The sequence below is a fragment of the Epinephelus moara genome, unplaced genomic scaffold (genome assembly GCF_006386435.1).
Source record: "Epinephelus moara isolate mb unplaced genomic scaffold, YSFRI_EMoa_1.0 scaffold508, whole genome shotgun sequence".
Taxonomy (NCBI): domain Eukaryota; kingdom Metazoa; phylum Chordata; class Actinopteri; order Perciformes; family Serranidae; genus Epinephelus; species Epinephelus moara.
The window spans coordinates 1-5,810 of NW_026082441.1; the positions used below are offsets into that span (position 1 = coordinate 1).

General features: G+C 43.9%; 1 long non-coding RNA gene across 9 annotated transcripts in view; it reads left to right on the plus strand.

The window, feature by feature from the left end:
- Positions 1 to 4,306: 4,306 nt before the first annotated feature.
- LOC126387492 (uncharacterized) overlaps positions 4,307 to 5,810 on the plus strand; it is a 5,567-nt gene continuing 4,063 nt past the window's right edge. For 4 of the 9 annotated variants that reach the window (XR_007569682.1, XR_007569680.1, XR_007569687.1 and 1 more), the window contains exons 1-2: positions 4,307 to 5,346; positions 5,445 to 5,800. This is a non-coding gene — a long non-coding RNA (uncharacterized LOC126387492). The remainder of the gene's footprint in view (positions 5,347 to 5,444; positions 5,801 to 5,810) is intronic. The other 5 variants (XR_007569681.1, XR_007569683.1, XR_007569679.1 and 2 more) reach the window with 4 other exon arrangements.

Consider the following 5,810-nt stretch of genomic DNA (forward strand, 5'->3'; position numbering starts at 1 on the left):
TCTCTGAGGTGTTGCGGGAGCCGACGCTGACGTGAGGCCCGTTCAGGTGGGCCGTTGGTGGTTTCTGGGAGAGGAGTACTGGTCCTCAGCCCCTGACTTGTTCTCAGATGGGGCCAAGGGTTGGTAAGGTGTAAGCCGGTCACGGTGGAGCACTACCACACAGTTCCTCTTGATCAGTCGCACCCTCTACACAATTACAATGACGGTCCAGGGTCCGACCCACTGACTCATCAGTTTGGGGGAAAGACCTTTCTTCCTTTTGGGGCTGTAGACCCACACCTGGGCTCCAGGGGCGAAGTCCTCCCCTCTACAACGAGAGTCATCCTTCGGGTTAGTTGCGTAGTGTGAATTAATAGCCTAATTAATTACAATTATGTGGAAATAGCCTGTGTCGTCCTTTGTTAACCATTTCACATACAGATGTTACTCATTTCAGTGCCACAGCCACAGTGAAGGGGGTGAAATAATTGATCCAGGAGTAGCTGCAGTGCGCAACAACAACCAGCAGGTGGCACATGTGAGCAGTTGAGATGCAGCGTCCATCTGAAACTGTTGGAGAATTAGCAGTAGGCTACTGTTATATTTTCTGCCGGACCTGTACACAGTCTTAATTTCATAAACATTTATACTATGATATTTAAACCAACCATCCGTATTATGAAACATGAAATTAAACTTTTAGCTTCTGAAGTATTTATTTAGACAGCTCTGATGGAGCTCAGGATTTATCAGGAGGACGCTGCTTTACTCCAAACAGTTTCACTGTATGAACCTGAACTGTGTGTGACCTTTTGGATGTGTAGAAGAACACAGAACATTAATTAACATTAGATCCTGATAGGCTAATTAATGAAGTTAGGCTGCTGTGTCTCGTGCATAAATGCGCACAGTGGGGAGATGCACATATCGTTTCTACTGCGGTTGCATCTCTGCAGGTATTTAATAAACTCAAACATTTTTTGGGGAAGGGGCGGCACGGTGGTGTGGTGGTTAGCACTGTCGCCTCATAGCAAGAGGGTTGCCGGTTCGGGGTACACTACTGATAAAATCTGAAGGTGCTTAGGTGACATTTACCCACCTGAAAGAATAAATGAAAACATTTTGCTGGTCTTCAGTAGCTTTTCTCTAGGTGTAACTGCCAACAGTCCTGTATCTGTCATGTCGTCCTGTGCGCAATTTGTGGTTGACACGATTTCTCACTTGGACTAAGTCAAGGGGTCCCTAGACATGAAAAATCACGGAGGTGCTTGTCTGCCACAGTGGGCAAATGGCCGCCGTGGCCAAAACAAAAATGGCTGCCATGGTGAGTGAGGTAAAAAATTTAACCAACAGATATCACAATGAAATTTACAGAGTTGATTACTCACATTAAGACAAACAAAAAATGTAACACCTCGGCCAAGGTTTTCGGTGCACACAGGCGGATGTGTTCTTTAAGTCGTTCAGGCTGGAGCCCTTGGATAAAGGCTTGGAGAGCGAGCTCTTCCTGTGCTGCAATGTCAAAGGTGGGGTACCCCTGTCGTACACAAAGGCGGAGATCTGCAGTGTAGGCACCCAAACTGTCTCCCCTCAAGCAGTTGAATAGCTTGTCCCAGGCATCATCAGCATAGCCGCGGCGGCCAAAACGATGTTGTATTGCTCTCTCAATAGCAGGCCAGTTGGATCACTCTTGTGGTTGGAGGTCCATGAGGATCTACAGGGCTTTACCTTCTGGGGCAAGGGCAACTTGTATTGCCGTCTCTTCTGCTGACCAGGTGTTAAACTGAGCAGGTAACTGCACTTGAATGAGGTAAGTCTCAGGTGGCTCCTCTCCATTATAATGTGGTAGCTTCATCGCAGCTCGCACGAGACCCTCTGGTGGCGTTACCGGCACTGGCAGTGTGTCATAGGGGGTGACTCTGTCACTGGCTGTCACCATGGGTAGGGGTGCATGAGCTGGCTCCGGCTGGGCAGGAATGGTGCTGTTGCCCCTCATCGCTGTCGTCATTACCGGTGGGCTGGTCATCTCTCGCAGTCGTCTTCCCACTGTTGGCCGCTGTTCACTGGCTCCATCAGGCGGGACAGTCATGCCTTCCCCAGTAGGTGTTTCTGATGAGAGTAAGACGTCAGTATTCATGAATACTTTTCATATATTCAAAGACTCCGCGGTGTAACTGGCTCATTGATGGGACTCAACATCCCATAATAGCTCCATGTGAGAATAAAGGAGATTACATGAAGTCATTTCACAGCAGTTAAATGAACCTCAGCCTAATATTGACAGAATGAAGTCAGTAGAAACAAAACTTTTACCAGTCTGTTTAATATCTGTGTGTTTGATGTTGAGTTTGTGCCCAGTGTGTTTGGGCTCCATCACATTACAGCTGAATACATTATATTCAAATATATGAACACTGTTAAGATAGAAACATGTTTCTGTATGTTAGACACATGACCTCATCACATGACATCACCTCACATTACCTATTAACTCTGCAGTCTGTTCCCATCACACCTCACGATGTTCAGCTGCAGCTGACGCAAGAGATTTGTTTCATGTCTTCAGTTGGGATGAAACAAGTTCTGCTTCCTGTCTCTGAGAGTCATGTTATCTGCACTCTACTGATGATGTCTGTTGGTGCTCACTGTGAGCGCACCTCTCTCAGGCTGAACATACTCAGAGCTGATTGAACTGATCCTGATCAGCTGTTCTGTTTCTCAGCTTAGGCTCAGTCAACCCGGAGATCAGGATCAGGATCAGGATCAGAGTTTGTTGAGCCTGATCTCTGAAATAGGGCTGGACGGTCGTTACCATCATGACGTCATCAGCTCATGAAAACAGACAGAATCAACATGAAACACACAAATAAGGAAATTTAATATAAAATGACGTTTAAAAACAGTTAAAAACAAAAATTCACTGATTCTTCAGTTTTCATTTCAGAGTGGTGATGTCACATCCTGTCAGTCTGAATCTCATGATGTCTTCTAGGAGGTTCAACAAGCTCTGAGTCAAACTCTGACTTGACTTACCCTGAGCTGGGAAACTCTGAGTATCTGGTTCCAGAACAGCTGATTTGAATTAGTTCAGTCAACTCTGAGTAGGTACACCTTGAGTTAAGCACGTGCACAACCACAATAAAAAGCCATCATCAGTGGAGCCCCGATACCTCGAGTCACCATGGCAACCGGAGAGAAAAAGTGATCAACTTATTTTACACCTGTGGACATGGAGGTGCTCATGAATGCCTACAGCGAATATGAGCATATATTTCATAAACAAAGTAACAGCACTAAAGCTGCCAAGGAGAGAGAGGCAGCATGGGAAATTTAGCAAGCAGAATTTTCTTTGACAGGATGTTGGTGGCTCAGTGGATAGAGCAGATGTCCCATATATATTGGTTTTTGCCACAGCGGCCCGGGTTCGACTCCGGCCTGTGGCACCTTGCTGCATGTCACTCCCTCTGTCTCTCTCCCCCTTTCACGCTTAACTGTCCTGTCAGTTTAAGGCAAAATGCTCCCCCCTCCCGCCCATTGCTTCAGGCTCGGCAGTAGGGAGGAGACAGGGTGAACTCAGGGTTTCTTTAAGAAAACCTGCCAGCGAGCAGGTTAGGTTCACAGAGTCAGTTGCCATGGTGATTGACTCAGAGTTTGACTTACCTCTCTGTCTGGAGCTGAAAACCCAGAATTTCCCTCATTTCAGGGTTAACATACTCAGAGTTTTCACTAAACCCGCTTTCGGGTTAACATACTCAGAGTTTTCACTAAACCCGCTTTCTGGAACACCCCCCCTGGAGTATACATACCCGAGTTTGATGTAGCCGTAATTATTTCTAGATTACGATTAGGACATTCTGGATTAAAAACAGCTCTATATCTAATGGCAAAGTGTGTGTCTGATAAATGTAACGGCTGTAACATTCCTGAAAATGTGGAACATGTCATTTTTCAGTGTTGTAGTATGATTTTGAGAGGAACACTCTACGTAATAGGATAGATAAACTAGGAAGGAGATGGAGCTTGGAGGGAAAATTTGGGAGGAGTGATAAAATGAGGGAATGTTACCAGGCACTCCTTGTCTTCCTCAAAGACACATGATTAGACTGTAAAGTGTAGGCTAATTTATTCTATTTTATTTATTTACGTATTCATTTATTTAAATTATAGTTGTTTTTTCTCCTTGCTTGTTTTCATTTTCCTTCTTACTTACTTTAAATTAGAATGTAACCTGAAGTACATAAACCCATGAGGTTACACACTCCAGTGCAGTAGGTGGCAGTATGCACCTATACACATTGGTTTGCGATCCGCCATTTAATCCAGAGAAGAAGGAGGAGGAGGACGAGAAGAAGAAGAAGAAGAAGAAGAAGAAGAAGAAGAAGAAGAAGAAGAAGAAGAAGATCCTTTGTGTGGAGCGGAGAGAAGCTAACAAACACGCAGCAGATAAACACTCGCTTTTAAAGCCGTTTGTTAGCTTAGCATCAGCACATCCTCCGTGGATCGATAGAACAGAGCGTTCACTCTGTCCATCGCCTGACCGTCACAGTTACAGGTAAAAAATATGAAGCGTGTTAGCAGCGTTAGCTCCTGCTCTTAGCCTCCATCGGCGCCATTAGCTGCCCAGCGTCTTTGTGTGACCGCGGTGCTAGCATGTGGCTAACGTTAGCTAAATGCTAGTCATCTGTTAGTTATGTTATCTGTTGGTTATGTGTTAGTTATGTGCTGGTTATGTGTTAGTTATGTGTTGGTTATGTGTTGGTTATGTGCTGGTTATGTGTTAGTTATGTGTTAGTTATGTGTTGGTTATGTGTTGGTTATGTGCTGGTTATGTGTTAGTTATGTGTTGATTATGTGTTGGTTATGTGCTGGTTATGTGTTAGTTATGTGTTGGTTATGTGTTGGTTATGTGCTGGTTATGTGTTGGTTATGTATTAGTTATGTGCTGGTTATGTGTTATGTGTTGGTTATGTGTTGGTTAGCTCAGTATCATCACATTTTTCACATTATTCAGTGACTGAAGCCTTGTGAATCTTTGAGTTTTTTTTTATTGTTTGTGTTGAAGAAGATTCAAAGATTCAAACAGAGACAACAACTCCCGGTTTTATCCACCTACTGTAGTTTAACTGTTTAACTGTTCTTGATTGTTTAGCTGTAGTTTAATAGTTTACATGTAGGGATAATGTTTGTTTTTAAGGGGGTCATTCTTGACTAAGGTTGAACAAGTGAGTTTTAAACATTGAACCAGGCTGTTTGTTGAAATTCAGTCTGATGGACTTAACCAGAAATGTTGTTGTTGTTTAACATTACTGTAACGTGTAGGCCTGGGTGGAGTAATAAAGGTGTAGGTGGTGTTATAAAGGTGTAAAGGTGTAGGTGGAGTTAAAGATGTCGGTGGAGTTTTAAAGGTGTAGATGAAGTTATAAAAGTGTAGGTGGTGTTGTAAAGGTGTAGGTGGCGTTATAGAGGTGTAGGTGGCGTTATAAAGGTGTAAAGGTGTAGGTGGAGTTATAAAGGTGTAAAGGTGTAGGTGTCAGTGGAGTTATAAAGGTGTAGGTGGAGTTATAAAGGTGTAAAGGTGTCGGTGGAGTTATAAAGGTGTAGGTGGCGTTATAAAGGTGTAAAGGTGTCGGTGGAGTTATAAAGGTGTAGGTGGAGTTATAAAGGTGTAGGTGGTGTTATAAAGATGTAAAGGTGTAGGTGGAGTTATAAAGGTGTAAAGGTGTAGGTGGCGTTATAGAGGTGTAGGTGGCGTTATAAAGGTGTAAAGGTGTAGGTGGAGTTATAAAGGTGTAAAGGTGTAGGTGTCAGTGGAGTTATAAAGGTGTAGGTGG